This window comes from Balaenoptera physalus, assembly GCF_965194825.1.
Source record: "Balaenoptera physalus genome assembly, chromosome: 14".
Lineage (NCBI taxonomy): Eukaryota > Metazoa > Chordata > Mammalia > Artiodactyla > Balaenopteridae > Balaenoptera > Balaenoptera physalus.
Genome location: NC_138893.1, coordinates 42,079,278 through 42,096,027, shown reverse-complemented (window position 1 = coordinate 42,096,027; position 16,750 = coordinate 42,079,278). Strand labels below are relative to the sequence as shown.

Sequence of the window (16,750 nt, the reverse complement as noted above, 5' to 3'; positions counted from 1 at the left end):
ATCACCCAGCTTCTAGTCTCTACAGAAGTCACAGCTTATTTCAAATGACCCCCTGGGAATTAGACTGAAGGAGGCTGGGCAGGAAACCAGCCAGAGTAGCCAGAGCCTGCCAGCGTGGACCCTGGGACTTGACCCACATGTTCCCCCAGCCCTAATCAGCTCTGGAGGGACCAATTTATTCTAAGTGATAACAAGAGTGGGACTAATGAAACAGGAAACTAATGTATTAGTTTATCAGGCCATTCCTGAGTCCAGCAGCAGCAGTATTGTTCTTTGCTATGGGATAAGGCAAGCCGAGGCTACTATATAAGCAGAAGGTTTCTCAGAACATAGAAAGAGTACAGAGGGATCTGGTAACTCTTTACAAGGAAGCAAGTGATGTCGTTGAAAGAGGGTGGCCTTAGAGTCTGAAGCAATTGGTTTGAAATCATAGGTCCAACACTTATGAACTGTATGATCTTGAGCAAGTTACTTAAAGTCTCTGTGTCAGTTTCTCTGTAAGTAAAATGGGCACAATAACACCTAACTCATACTGCTTTAAAGTGTAAATGAGATAACATACAGGAAGATCCAGGTACAAACTAGATATCACCCAGTGGTCACTTTCTTTTAATTATTTTTTAGAGATAACTTTCATTTGCAAAGGTAACACATGCTAATTATTGAATATGGAAAATATTCAACAAGCCAAAAGGAAAAAATCAAAACCTCTCCATTATCGAGAGGGAACTGTTGGTAGTATTTTAGTATTTGTCCTTCCAGGCTTTTTGTGTATTATAATTTGTTTAAAACAAAGATGAGATCCTATGCCCATGCCATCTTCCAACCTGCTCTTTTCACTTATGAGTGTGTATTAACATCATCTCATGTCTTTAACTGGTCTTCTACAGCATCATTTAAAAGAAAATGTCTGGGGCTTCCCTGGTGGCGCAGTGGTTGAGAATCTGCCTGCCAATGCAGGGGACACGGGTTCGAGCCCTGGTCTGGGAAGATCCCACATGCCGCAGAGCAGCTGGGCCCGTGAGCCACAACTACTGAGCCTGCGCGTCTGGAGCCTGTGCTCCGCAACAAGAGAGGCCACGATAGTGAGAGGCCTGCGCACCGCGATGAAGAGTGGCCCCCACCCGCCACAACTAGAGAAAGCCCTCGCGCAGAAACGAAGACCAAACACAGCCAGAAATATAAAAATAAATAAATAAATAATTAAAAGAAAAAAAAAAAGAAAATGTCTGGCATAGTGTCCTACCAGATAGCCATATCGTCATTTATTCAACCAATCCCATATTGTTGAGTATTTTCACCATTATAAACAATGCTGAAATGAACATCTTAGCAGTTGAACATCTTTACTACTCCCCTATGGTGAATTTCCTAAAGGAGAATTGTTGGTCCATACTGACAAACAGCCTTCCAAAAACTTCATGTCAGTTTATGTTCCCACCTACCAAGTCCAGCAGTGTCCCCTATCTTGATTGTCAACAACCCTTCTTTTCTCTCCAGCAGCGGTAGCCTGATCACTTTCTCTTCTCCGTTCTAAGGATTTTTCTGTCCAAATACATAAATTTGGTCTCCCAGCCTCACAAGGCCTACCCTGTCTAGTTCTGGAGACACAAGCTCTGACTATTGTCTCCTGCCTGTTTTCCATCCCAGCCACCAAGTCTTGCTTCACAAAGGACCCCTGATAATTAGTTAGATGACTGCTTACCTGCTATTGACTACATTTCCCAAATCTCATCAGCCTTGTTCACAAATCTCATCTAGGGTGAGTTCTTTGCTTAAGTTTTCCACAGATAGCTAATATCACTCATTTTCTGTGGACACTTCTGAGAGTGAGGCTCTGGCTTTCTCTCTAAAGCCAGGAGTTGGGGAGGCAGGCATTTTATCAAAGCTGAAAGTAGCACATTTGGTTCCTGGGACAAATAACAGGAAGTGAAGGCTCAGATCAATGGAAGGGCCTCCGTGGGGGAAGCAGAGGTCCCGGTTCACACACTGTCCTTGGCTTGTTGGCCCACATCAATCCAACCACTTCTTCTGATGCCACGTCTGCCCCTCTGACTCTGCCTCCTTCTTTACCTTAGGGACCCTTGTGATTACCCTGGACCTACCACCAGGATAATCTCCCAACTCAAAATCCTTAATTTAATCACATCAGCAAAGTTCCTTTTGCCATGTAAGGCTATATAATCATAGGTTCTGGGATCAGGACTTGGACGTATTTGGGGGTCATTATTCTGTCTACCTCACCTGGGCAAGCCATTTTCTCTCTCTGGCCTGAGTTTTCTCATCTACAAACTGTGAGTCTTTGACGAAAAGCTCTCCAGATTCCTTCCAGGTTTGGCTGCTGGGAATATTTTGAAATGTGAAATGTAGGGTTGCTGCGGTACAGAAACTGCACTGAATTTCTCCTGGGTTTCCCTATTTCTTCCTCTAGGACTCCACCCTCTCCCCTAAATGCTACTGATGTCATTTTTGCTTATGCTTCTATTGATTGAAAAAGCCCACATAGTGTGTTTACTATGTTCCAGCCTCTGTTCTAAGCACTTTGCAGCTATGAAACCATTTAACCTTCATAACAACACCATGAACGAAGTGGAGTGGTAATCCCTATTTTATAGAGGCACAGAGAAGTTAAGTAACTTGCACAAGATCACAGAGTGGCAGGCTGAGGTCAAACCTCGGCTGTCTGACTGTAGATTCTGTACTCTTAACCGCTGATGACCCAGCCTCTCAAAGCCCTTTGACCCACAGTCATGTAGCCATTGTTTAAGTCTTCTACACTGTGAGCAACTCAAGAGGAGGAGCCTTGTCTAATTCTGTGACTCCCAGCTCTGATAACAACTGGCACACAAATGAACAACAACAACAAAAAAAACAATTGATTGAATGAAGGAATACAGCCGTGACTACTTATCTACCTGAGAGTCTCCTACAGATCAGAGCCATGTTTGAAGGACATGAAAATAAACATTTATGGGACACTTCAAAAGAGAGCATGATCCTCACACCAGCTTTGGGTGGTAGGTAGTGTTATTAACGTCATTTTACAGACAAGTTAAATGCAACAGAAAGAGGATAAGTCACTTGCCCAAGGTCAGCAACTGGATTTGACTTGAGACCAGCTTGACTTCCACATTTGCATCATGAAGGTCAGCATGAACTCCCTGAGGCCTACATTTTTAAAGTTAGGACCTAGTATGACTCTGGACAACGGAAGAGAAGGAAGGAAGCAAAGGAACATTTTATTGGGCAACTATTATGTGCCAGGTCCTTGTGCCAGGTGCTTTACATAATATATACCATTTAGTCCTCAGAGCAACCTTATTGTCCCATTTCACAGATAAGGAAACTGAAGCTTAGAGAAATTAAGTGACCTTCCTCAAGTCCACTGGTAGAGCCAGGATTCAAAACCAGGTGTAACTCCAAAATTCATGATCTTTCCACTGTCACTGGGCTGCTGGGCCTCAGTTCTCTCATCTGTAGAATGGAGTTGGATGAGATGATCTCTGAGCTCCAGCTCAGCTTATTTTTTAAAGCCAGCATTCACTGTGTGCTTATCCTATGCCAGGCAGTGTGCTACGAACTTAACTTATGTGATTTCATCCTCACAACACCTTCTGAGGTGCTACCATTATTATTATTTCCACTTTCAAGTGGGGAAACCAGGGCTCAGACATAATGCCTGAAGTTACACAGCTACCACGAGGTCCAGCCTGAGTTCTAACTGAAGCTTGTCTGATTCTTAAGTCAAACTCTTACCCATCCACTATACTGCCTCCAGCAGCCCCAGACAGTCTTTAAAGTGAGAGCATCGTGTGTTCCTACAGAATTGGAACGAGGCTGGAGTAGGCGTGGGATGAGTTCCTCAATGCGTGGGCCCCTCTTCCTTTGGATTTCAAAGACTCACTTCAGCGAAGTTCTGTTAAAGTCAAAAGGTGACATGCTTCCATGGACAGTTGGCCAAGGCTGAATCCAGCCCTGGCACCTCAAAGGCTTGGCTGTTTTCTCTAATCTTGTTATCCAGGCAACTCTGGATCACTCTATGGTCCTATAGTTATTCTCTCTTTTTCTTTCTTGTCTTCCCACCTTTGCAAGAGAACACTTGAGAGACAGCAGCTCCAAGTGGCCCACTTGTCACTGATTGAAGGAGTTGCTGACTTGAAATAAAAACAGTTCCCAGGACCTTCAAGGCCCCAAACAGAAAAAGCTATATTCTCTAAACACCTTGAGAGTAGAAGCTCATTCACAGCTGTACCCGGAGCCTTACAAGGTGCTGGGAACAAGGTGGTACTCAGCAAATGTTGAATGAACTAATTACTGAAAGCAGTTCCCTAAAGAAGTCAGCTAGAAAACTGGAATAGAGAGATGGGCTAAGATTTGTAGTGACAGTCAGAATAAAAGTAAGTGTATGTATGTGTGTATGCCCCAGAGCAACAGCTCAATAACGCCTGTGATGTGCAGCCTGTGTCCCTCTACTTCTCCTCCACATCTTATGAACTGGAGCTGTCAATATAGATGGTTTCAGCCCACCCAGGCTTCAGGCCTGAGGAATGAATCAACCTCTCTCTCTCTCTCTCTCTTGCACGTGCATGCAGTCTAAAATACACATAATATAAAACAACATCTTGCAAAACTCTCTCTTTAGCCTTGTGTTGTCTCATTTTTACCTGCTATCTTGGATTTTAGCTATAAATACATAGACACTGGGTTTCGAGCTCTTCATCGAGTCTTAGTGTATTACAGTACAGTATTGGTACCAATAAACGTTCGCTGGGTAATTGATCTTGCTCTGTTTTATTTTTTTCTCCGTACTTCAATCTCTTAGTTAAAGAGCAATTTTGGCTTTATGATACGCCCAACAATTATAAGTACTTCCTGACTGCCCTCTAGCGGGAAAGATGAAAAAGTGAAACTCAGAACAATGTTCATCTTTCCTACTGGAATAAAACTGGCCCTTTTTTCCTAACTTACTGGACTTCACATCACTCAAAATTGTAATCAATCCTACACACCACCATATATAAAAAACAGACAAACAACAAGGATTTACTGTATAGCACAGGGCACTATATTCAATATCTTGTAATAATCTATAATGGAAAAGAATCTGAAATATGTTTATTTGTTTATTTATTTATAACTGAATCACTTTGCTGTACACCTGAAACTAACACAATACTGTAAATCAACAATACTTTAATAAAAAAATAATAATGGGATAAATGATTCAGACCTGGCCAAAGTCCAGCATCCTGATGGCACCAGTAATCAAATCAAAGATGAACTCAGGGGCTTCCCTGGTGGCGCAGTGGTTGAGAATCTGCCTGCCAATGCAGGGGACACGGGTTCGAGCCCTGGTCTGGGAAGATCCCACATGCCGCGGAGCAGCTGGGCCCGTGAGCCACAATTACTGAGCTTGCGCATCTGGAGCCTGTGCTCCGCAACAAGAGAGGCCGCGATAGTGAGAGGCCCGCGCACCGCAATGAAGAGTGGCCCCTGCTTGCCACAACTAGAGAAAGTCCTCGCACAGAAACGAAGACCCAACACAGCCATAAATTAATTAATTAATTAATTAAAATTAAAAAAAAAAAAAGATGAACTCATGGACTGACCTAGTCCAATCAGAATGAACCTCAGAACGTTTCCTGGAAATACTAGGATAAAGACACTCACTATTTTTCACTGAATTTCAACATGGAAGCTTGCAGCTCTCATGCTCCATCCAAAGGGAACCACGAAGAATGGAGACAACACCAAGGCAACACAGCTGAGAAATGTATAGAGAAAAACTGAATTTTGGAGACATGATTTCAGCCCTGGGTTAAGTCATATCTGAAGCTGGTATGTCTTTGAATTGCTTGACTTACAAGAGCCAATAAATTCTTCTCCATGCTTAAGCCAGAAGGAAAAGCAAAGTGTGATCTATCCAAAGTTAGTAGTTTAGGGACTTCCCTGGTGGTCCAGTGGGTAAGACTCCACCTCCCAGTGCAGGGAGTCTGGATTTGATCCCTGGTCGGGGAACTAGATCCTGCATGCATGCCTCAACTAAAGATCCCACATGCCACAACGAAGATCCCGCATGCTGCAACTAAGACCCGGTGCAGCCAAACATAAATAAATAAAATAATAATTAAAAAAAAAAAACAAAGTTAGCAGTTTATCCTCATGTTACAGATGAAGCTGACGTGTAGAACGGGGCTCCTCAAACTAAATGTGGTGAAGGACCAGTTTTTATATATTTTTTTAATCTGTTGCAAATTATTCCATTTGTAAAATTCAATAAAAAATAAAAAACTAGATAAATTACATTTAAAAACAAAGACATACAAAATAAAAACCTAATTGTTATTATCAAATTCAACAGACAATATTACATTTCAATAAACATAATCAGAACAAACATAACAAAGGAAAAAGTAAAACAATTGCAAAATCTGTATGTGTTGTTCGTTGACCGTGCACGTTATAACCGATTAATATAGACAATTGCTATTATGCTAATAACTTTTTTGTCATTCTTCAGTCATAACTAAACAAAAATTATAAGTAAAATATGTTTCCCCACTTCGAATGAACACTATTTATATCAATATTGTGTTTTTAATGGACAAATACACACGCTTATGGCTTGTTAGTCTATCTAATGCAGGCAGAATGGGATATAATGCTACTCACAAGGTACAATGTCTGTCGAAACTGTTTCTAAATTTTGTTTTAATAAGAGCTCTAGTGGAGAAACCAGTATTACAGAGGTTTGTTAATGGGAATGGAAGAAGAAATTTTAAAGCCATTCCAGGAAGCTCAAGATTTTCGTCTTTCACTTTTACCCAAAGTGAAGCAAATGATTCTGATTTTCAGAATCCATCTTCAATTCTCAATCCATTGCCATTTCCACCAATTTATCCTGCAAGGTTATAAAGTTGAATCAAATTATCTTTCGATTAAAGCAAAGGTTTCTGGACCTGTAAATTTCCCATCATGGATCTTCTTTTGATGGAAATAAAATTTAAACAATTCTGTCAAATTTGTAAGGCATTTGGCCATAACACTTCCCAGATGTGCAATATCAAGATCATCACCTACTTTACTGATAATTGTTGTTAAATTATGGAGCATGTTATAACAGTCTGTGGAAACTCTGTTCTTCCAAGCTTCTCAATTTTATTTTTGCTCTTCGATCCTATCTGCCATTGAAAATCATATTGCAGTCTTTCGTTGCTTAGAAGTAGTAAGATCATCAAAAATGCCAAAAATATTACACAAATAAACTAATCTGTCGTCCAAACCACATATTTAAAAGGTGGGGACCTTATGTAGGTGTGTTTTTCACTTGCTAGGAACACTGAAAGTTTGTTTCATATTCAGACATTGTTAATAGAACTTTCCCCTTCAGTAAGCATGGAATCTCCTGCCTCATATCGTATGCAATAATAGGTGTTTCCATGTTATCAGCTTCCTTGTTATCACATAATCAAGAGAAAAAAATCTCAAACTTAATACATCAGCTTTTGCATAATTCACATTTTTTTACTATGTAACTAGACACTGTTTAGATAAGCTAAATTTTTTTCATTGCAAAGTTTTCTTGATGAGGGAAGCCGTGTGTTGATTTACATACTCATGCAAGCGCTTTAACTTGGGTAATAACTTCAGAATGTTTTTCTGTCAATGCAGCTGCACCAGTAGAGCATATTCCTACACAAATTTAAACTCAAACCACATTCCTTAACAGTGTAATCCTTCAGTTTTATGTAGTTCAGAGCTAGTTGTGTTGTCATCAATGAGGCTGAAAAAAAATTCTTCCTCATATCTCTACCATGTTCAAATTGCATATACATATTTCAAATTAATTGTCATGTTAGCAGTATGTGTGCATTCAACAATTTGCAATGAAAAGAAGGAAAAATACTTTGCTACCTGTATTTGTTTTGTGGTTAATCTGCCATGTCATTAGCTAGTTGCTGAATTTGTCCAGCTATGAAGAATGATATTTGACCTACCTTCTTTGCCACAAATTCACCCATAATTTGCAAGATTTTTGATACAGTTTTGCACTATTTTTTTTTAATTTTAGCATCCCAAAGTCCTACTTTATTAAACACAATTAACAATACTTATATGGGAAATTTTGAACCTCTGCTTCTATCAATTTTTAAAAATTCAATAGTCTTGCAAAGTGTTCTTTAAGTTTTAAACTCATTCTTTTGTTTTCTTTGTAAATGCTACCTAAATTTGATGACTTTTTACTTATTTATTTATACAATTTTTACAGGTTACACTCTATTTATATTATTACAAAATATTGGCTATAGTCCCCCTGTTGTACGATACACCCTTGTAGCTTATCTTACACCCAATACCTCCCACCACCCCACCCCTATATTGCCCCTTCCCCATTTCCCCAATGGTAACCACTAGTTTGTTCTCTATATCCATGTCTTCTTCTTTTTTGTTATATTCACTAGTTTGTTGTATTTTTTAGATTCCACACATAAGTTATATCATGCATTATTTGTCTTTGTCTGTCTGACATTTCACTTAGCATAATGTCCTCCAAGTCCATGCACATGGCTGAAAATGGTAAAATTTCATTCTTTTTTATGGCTGAGTAGTACTCCATTTTACATACATATATATATATATATATATATTTATATATATATATATATAAAATACATCTTTAGCCATTCATCTGTTTGTGCACACTTAGGTTGCTTCTCTGTCTTGGCTATTGTAAATAATGCTGCTATGAACGTTGGGGTGCATGAATCTTTTTGAATTAGTGTTTTTGGTGGGTTTTTTTGTTTGTTTGTTTGTTTTGGCTATATAGCCAGGAGTGGAATTGCTGGGTCATATGGTAGTTCTATTTTTAGTTTTCTGAGAAACCTCCATACTGTTTTCCACAGTGGCTGCACCAATTTACATTCCCACCAACATTGTTGGAGGGTTCCCTTTTCTCTGCATCCTTGCCAACATTTGTTATTTGTGTTCTTTTTGATGATAGCCATTCTGACAGGTGTGATGTGATATCTCATTGTGGTTTTGATTTGCATTTCCCTGATTAGTGATGTTGAGCATCTTTTCATGTGCCTGTTGGCCATCTGCATTTCCTCTTTGGAAAAATGTCTATTCAGTTCTTCTGCTCAGTTTTTAATCGGGTTGTTTGTATTTTGATATTGTGTTGTATGAGCTGTTTATATATGTTGGATATTAATCCCTTATTGGTCATACAATTTGCAAATATTTTCTCCCATTCAGTAGGTTGTCTTTTCATTTTGTCGATGGTTTCCTTTGCTGTGCAAAAGCTTTTAAGTTAAATTAGGTCCTACTTATTTCTGCTTTTTTTCCCCTTACTTTAGGAGATGGATCAAAAAAAGAATATTGCTGTGATTTATGTCAAAGAGTGTCCTGCCTATGTTTTCCTCTAGGAGTTTTATAGTACCTGGTCTTACATTTAGGTCTTTAATCTATTTTGAGTTTATTATTGTATACAGTGTTGGAGAATTTCTAATTTCATTCTTTTACATGTAGCTGTCCAGTTTTCCTGGAACTACTTATTGGAGAGACTGTCTTTTCTCCATTGTAAATTCTTGCTTCCTTTGTTGTAGATTAATTTACCATAAGTGCATGAGTTTACTTCTGGGCTCTCTATCCTGTTCCACTGATCTATATGGATGACTTTCTTTATTAGTTTCATTTGCTAGTACATCTTTGCAGATAACATACCACAGTTTTAGTGGTTTAGTATCAGTTATGTCCACAAAAGTGAGCTTAATACATGAAGACTTATACTTTCAAGTAAAACTAATACAAATTCTTTTGGTTTTAATTTCTTCAGAATCACTTTCACAGTCATCATTTGTTTTATTACTGCTGCTGTTGCGTGTTAGGAAAAGTATGTTTTTTCTTGATTAAAAGAAGTCAAGTGAAGAGTGTTTTGACAACTGTAAGTTATAGTTAAATATTACTTTGAAAATTTGCCTTCCTAATTTAGCTAATATCTACAAATTTTAGACACACTTTTACAAAAACTTTTACAAAAAAGTTATATTTAATAAGTAAAAAACAACAAATTATAAAAAGACCTAAATGCTTTTATTTTCTCAGATTTTTATATACATTTGGTTTACAGTTGACCAACTAACCCTTAAAATATCACACATGGTAACATTGTCCTACTGTACATACAGCTCTCAATACATATAACTCATGGACAGCACCTTTTCTATCCCTTGTTCAATGAAACAAGTTCCCTGATCGTGCACTGGATGTCAAATTGCATGAAAGTTTCTAAACACCTACTCTTCATCCTGTACTGCTCTCCTCGTGCGCTGCAACAAGCAGTTCGTGGGCTGCAGGGAACTGAGTATTGACCAGAAGACCTAAGTGAGTTGCCCAAAGTCCACTGGTGAGTAAGTAGTGAACCACCTTTCTCCTAGTCTAATGCCCTCGTCATTTCCTTCTCTAAGGAAATGAACAATTTCTTCATCCATTAAATGGTTTTTGAGAGGATTGGATGAGATTTATCCATGAAGTGTCTGCACAGAGTCTGCAGGAGAGTAGATGCTATGACTATGATTATCAACTCACTGTGTGAGCGAGACTGGTATCTCACCAACCAGATTCCTAACCCTAACTTTCTTCCTCAGGACAAAGTCATGCGGGGAGGGGTCAGTTCATTGGCACCATTCAGTCAGCACAGATACCCACCAATGCTCTCTTTCCCAGTCCTTTCCTGTTTGAGAAGGAGCTTCCATTTGAGATCTTTATCTTCAGTTCTCCATATGACACAAGCCTAGGAATGGTGTCCCCAGGAGCTGTGCAGTGCGGTATACATGGTTGTACTTGGTGGCATTGTCTAGAACAGCCAGGACCAAGCCTTGGTACTGGGACACAGTCTTCTTCCAGGTAATAGATTCACCAGCTTTCCTCCCAGGGAAGTCATCGTGGTGACTATAAAACCAGCTTAGATAACATAATATAATCAGGATCCCAATGACCGTCCTTTACTCCTTTCACAAATCAACAGAAGGTAACTGTGACTTCAGACATGATCTGCAAAGAGCAGAGATTTTATTTTGTGACTTCCGATTCTTTAGCCCAATACATACCTGTAGTTTACTTGGATATCTGGTCCAGGACTGGTAGCACTTGATTAGTTTCCTTCTCTGGGATGCATAAAAATATGGGATGAAGGCAAACCCAGTGCCCTGGGCAACAAGAGGCAAGGTCAGCTAGGTATAAACTTCAAAGTGCTTAAGCATATCTTCCTTACTTTTTTGCAGAACCATGATTGTCACATTTTTTAGTTAATGAATGAATGAGTGAAAAACAATCAACACCTGAATGTATAAGTCACAATGTAATTCCAAGGGACTGCATGATACACCTTGAAGCAGCCAATAGTCTGACCTTTAAGGAGTGTGAAATGCAGGTGGGCCAAAAGCATGGGGAAACATTCAAAGGCAACAAAAGAGTGGTGATCATTTTGAAATGCATAGAAATATCGGATCACTATGTTGTACAGCTGGAACTAACATAGTGTTGTAGGTCAATTATATTTCAACTGAAAAAAAAAGAAGGCCAGTTGCAGAGAAACGCACACACACACAATGGAGAAGAAAATTCTGCAACATGCTCCAACATGGATGAACCTTGGAGTCTTTATTCTAAGTGAAATAAGCCAGTCACAGAAAGACAAACACTGCATGATTCCACTTGTAGGAGATGTCTAGAGTGGTGAAATTCATAGAGAAAGAAAGTAGAGTGGTTGCCAGGGGCTGGGGGAGAGGGAAATGGAGAGTTATTGTTTAATGGGTAAAGTTTCAGTTTTGCAAGAGGAAAGAGTTCCGGCGATGGATGGTGGTGATGGTTGCACAACAAGGTGAGTGTACTTAATATCACTGAACTGTACACTTAAATATGGTCAAGATATGTAAAATTTATGTTATGTGCATTTTGCCACAGCTAAATGTGTCTTCTCCATATTTTAGCCTACAGGATACCCTTCAATTATGAGGACTCCTTTTAAACATCAAGAAGTTTCATGGGGCCTGTCTTCACCTTCTAGCTGTTCATTCTTCATGCATTCAACAAAAGGCATTATTTCAAACCCTGATAGAGAATAGAATGACCAAAAACTACTATAACATTTATAATCCTTTTGAAGGGATGTGTATATTTCATTTATTACAATAGCGTCTATTGAAAACAATGATGCTAACAGAGAAAGAAATATTTTTTTTAATGTATGAGAAGGTGCTAAACCTTACTCACAGAAATGAAAATGCAAATAAAAAGACATTAAAATATCATTTTACATATTTCAGATTGGCAAAGACGAAAAAGTTTGATAACACTTGGATTGGGGGAATCATTAACTTACCAAATTATTATTGATCACCTATTATGAGTCTATGTTGGACACTGAGTAATCAGCAGTTAACAAAGTAAACAAAAATTCCTTCTTTCCAGGAGCATACATTCCAATATGGGCACAGGGGTGTACATACGGTAAATGAAAATGGAAAAGAGAGAAAAGAGAAAGAGAGAGGGACAGAGAAAGAGTGTGTGTCATGTAAGGAGTCCTCTAAAGAAAAATAAAGCAGTGTAAAGTACGGTGAGTGACCAAAGGGTACTGTTACTTTAGATAACGTGATCAAAGAAGACTTTCCTGATAAGGTGACAATTGTGTAAAGGCCTAAATGAAGTGGGGGGTAAGTCTTGGGGATGTCTGGTAGAAGTGTTTTCCAGGTAGTGTGAAGTGGTCAGGTGACTCCTTTCACAGATATCAATTATAAAAATTGGACTAGGGAATTCCCTGGCCATCCAGTGGTTAGGACTACGTGCTTTCACTGCTGAGGGCTCAGGTTTGATCCCTGGTTGGGGAATTAAGATCCCACAAGCCATGCAGCATGGCCAAAAACAAAAACAAACAAACAAACCAACCCCAAAAAACTGGACTAAAAGTTAGGCAATAGTTTCTTAGATATGGCAACAAAACCACAAGCAACCAAAGAAAAAATAGATATATCAGGTGACATTAAAGTTTAAGACTTCTGTACTTCAAAGGACATTATCAAGAAAGTAAAAAGACAATGCACAGAAACGGGAGAAAGTACTTGTAAATCACGTATTTGATGACGGTCTAGTATCCAGGATATATAAAGAACTCTTACAATGCAACTGGGTCCTCTCTTTGGGTCTCATCATGCTGAAACCAAGGTGTCAGCCAGGTTCCAATTTCATCTCAACCTCAGGGGCCTCTTCCAAGCTCACTGGTTTGGGGCATAATTCAGTTCCTTGCAGTTGCAGGACTGAGGCCCTCAGTTCCCAGAGGCTACTTGTTATTCTCTGCCATATGGCCTTCTCCACAGCTTAAAAGACCAGCAGGGGAGCATCTCTGGCTTGGAATCTCTCTGACTTGGCTTCCTTTCTGATGCCCTCTTTTGAAGGGCTCACCTGATTAGGTCAGGCCCATCCAAGATCATCTTTTTTAAAAAATTAACTCAAAATTGCCTGATTAGGGATCTGAATTACATCTTCAAAATCCCCTCAAGTCCCTTTGTCATATATGGTAACTTAATCCCAGGAGTGATGTCCCATCATATCCACAAGTCCCATCTACACCCAAGGGGAGGAGATTATACAGGGCATGTACACCAGGGGACAGAAATCTTATAAATCTGCCTGAAGGTGAGGGAGAAAGTCAAATAGATATGTGAGGGAAGAGAATTGCAGGCATCAGGAAGGGCAAGTGCAAAAGTCCTGAGGTAGGGGATACCTGGCACACTTAAATGCGGCTAGAACAGAGAGGGGAGGTAGCAGGAGATGAGATCAGAGAGGCAAAAATGGGCTAGTTTTTTGGGGAAACTTCTAGGACTTTTATCCCCCCAGAATGTTTTAATGAAAATTTTCAAATACAAAAAAGTTTAAAAATTTTTACAATGAAATCCGTATACCTTCCACTCAACTTTCCCATTAATGTTTTAACTACACTTATTTCATCACATCTGTCCATCTGTCTACACAGCTAATTTTGGGGGGATAAATTTCCAAGTAAGTTGCAGACAACAATACACCTCCCCCTAAATACTTCAGCATTCATTATCATTACCTAGAATTCTATATTTAGTATGTTCTTTCTTCTGATGTAAAATGAAAATACAATTAAATGCAAAATTCTTAAGTGAATAGTCATGGAGTTTTGATACACGCAGAAACCTTGGAACCAAAATTCCTATAAAGATATAATTACCATAACCTCCCCCCAAATTCCCTTATGTTCCTTCTCATTTCCCCTGGAACCTCCCCTAAGTAATCACTTTTTTGATTTTTTTTCCCACCATGGATTTTCTCCACCTGTTCTAGAACCTCCTATACATAGAGGTATACAGTATGTATTCATGTAGATAAGACTTCTTTCACTCAGTATAATATTGTTGGGATTCATCAAGGGTCATTGCACGTATCAGTAATTCATTTCTTTTTGCTGTCAATGTATATACCTCAATTTATTGATTGAGTCATCTGTTGATATATATTGGGGTCGTTTGCAATTTGGGGCCATTATGAATAAAGCTGCTATGAACATTTTTATACAAATCATGTTGGACATTCGTTTTCATCTTAGGCAAATACCTATGGATGGACTTGCTAGGTCCTAGGGTAGATGTATGTCTAGTTTCATAAGAAAGAAACTCCGTATCCGGCCGCTGCCACGAGAGAAGGTGCCGTCGTGTCCGCGCACCTGCAACGGATGGTCGTGAGGAACTGCTCCAGCTTCTTGATCAAGAGGAACAGCAGACGTACAGCACCGAACCCAATAACCTGAAGGCCCGCAACTCCTTTTCGCTACAACGGGCTCATTCACCGCAAGACTGTGGGCGTGGAGCCGGCGGCGGACGGCAAAGGGCTCGTGGTGGTCATGAAGCGGGGATCCGGCCAGCGAAAGGCAGCCACTTCCTTCGTGAGGACCACCATCAACAAGAACGCCCGGGCCACCCTCAGCAGAATCCCGCACATGATCCGAAAGGACATACGGATTTGCGTATGGCCCTCATCCGCAGAGCCAGCGCCATCCTGCGCAGCCAGAAGCCTGTGATGGTGAAGAGAAAGCGGACCCGCCCCACGAAGAGCTCCTGAGCGATCTATCCCCTTCCCCAATGCAATAAAGCTGTCAACTGACTTGCCTCAAAAAAAAAAAAAAGAAAGAGAAACTTTTTGCAAACTGGTTCTACCACTTACTTTACATTTCTATCATGAATGAATGAGTTTCAGTTCCTCTAAGACCTCGCTCTAAGACCTTTAGTGTTACCAGTATTTTTAATTTTAGTCATTCTGATGCGTGTATAATGGTATAAAAACAAATCTTAAGTGTGCTGAATTTTAAAATGATCAGAGATTTCAGGGTCTTGAGAATTGTCTCTTTGGAAAGGTGCCAAACAGCTGAAGTCTGTGTGTTGAAAACTATAAAATATGAAGTTGCTTTTGAGAAAATTGATTGAATGAGGTTTTGTTTGTTCTTTAGCCAGAAAAACAGATGATACAATGTCTGCATTAAATGATTTTTAAATCAATAATTCTTTTTTTCCAGCTGACTTTCAACCTGGAAAAAGAAATTTAACTTTGGGCTACAGGCCAAAAAATTGGGAAAAAAATCTTTGTCCTGAGGTTAGGGTCTTTAAATCTTGCCTATAGCAAAAACTCTGGTTCTAGAAAAGGTGCAGGGAGGAGGTAAACCTCCCTCTTCTTAGTAAGTAACTCATTTTTGCATTGTGTTGCTTCCTCCCCCCACCAAAAACCCTTATACTAAATTTGGCGGTTTTGCATTAAATAACTTTTAAATTGTAGAACATTAAAAAATATCAATTAAATTGGAAGATTTATCATCTTACCTTATTTGTTAAAGAATGTAATTTTGTGCTTAACTCTGTAGTGATATTTATTACAGAATGCAAAATCAAGAATTTGGAATATGGCGTATTTGATTCCAAGCCAGAATTTGAATTTCTGCACTAACCTAAATAGCTAAAGTTTTGAGTAAAGATGATATAAACATGAGATTTCATGTTTGAAATATATAGCATATTTGAAATTATAATGTATTTTAATTATATATACATATATAATTTTATATTTATATATATATATATATATATATATATATATATATATATATATATCACTGGTGACTTTTACAGAATGGTTCTAGAATGACTCAGATAATCTGTACATTATATAAATCTGCACATGACCTAAATCTGGGTATGGTTGTTTGTTTTTTTTTTAATTTATTTATTTTATTTATTTATTTTTGGCTGCGTTGGGTCTTTGTTGCGCATGGGCTTTCTCTAGTTGCAGAGAGCGGGGGCTACTCTTCATTGAGGTGCGCAGGCTTCTCATTGCAGTGGCTTCTCTTGTTGCGGAGCACGGGCTCTAGGTGTGAGGGCTTCAGTAGTTGTGGCACGTGGGTTCAGTAGTTGTGGCTTGCAGTCTCTAGAGCGCAGGCCCAATAGTTGTGGCGCACAGGCTTAGTTGTTCCATGGCATGTGGGATCTTCCCGGACCAGGGCTCTAACCCGTGTCCCCTGCATTGGCAGGTGGATTCTTAACCACTGTGCCACGAGGGAAGACCTGGGTACGGTTTAAAGATCCATAATTGAAAATTTTTCTAGTTTTTTTTTTTTAGCTTTATTGGGATATATTTCACATATAATAAAATTCACCCGTTTAAAGTGTACAGTTTTTAAATT

General features: G+C 39.2%; 1 pseudogene across 1 annotated transcript; it reads left to right on the top strand.

Annotated features, from left to right (window-relative positions):
* Positions 1 to 11,377: 11,377 nt before the first annotated feature.
* Positions 11,378 to 15,183, top strand: LOC309642924 (large ribosomal subunit protein eL28 pseudogene; annotated as a pseudogene). The gene is made up of 2 exons: positions 11,378 to 11,431; positions 14,681 to 15,183. The product of its transcript is annotated as a large ribosomal subunit protein eL28 pseudogene (transcript).
* The last annotated feature ends 1,567 nt before the right edge of the window (positions 15,184 to 16,750 follow it).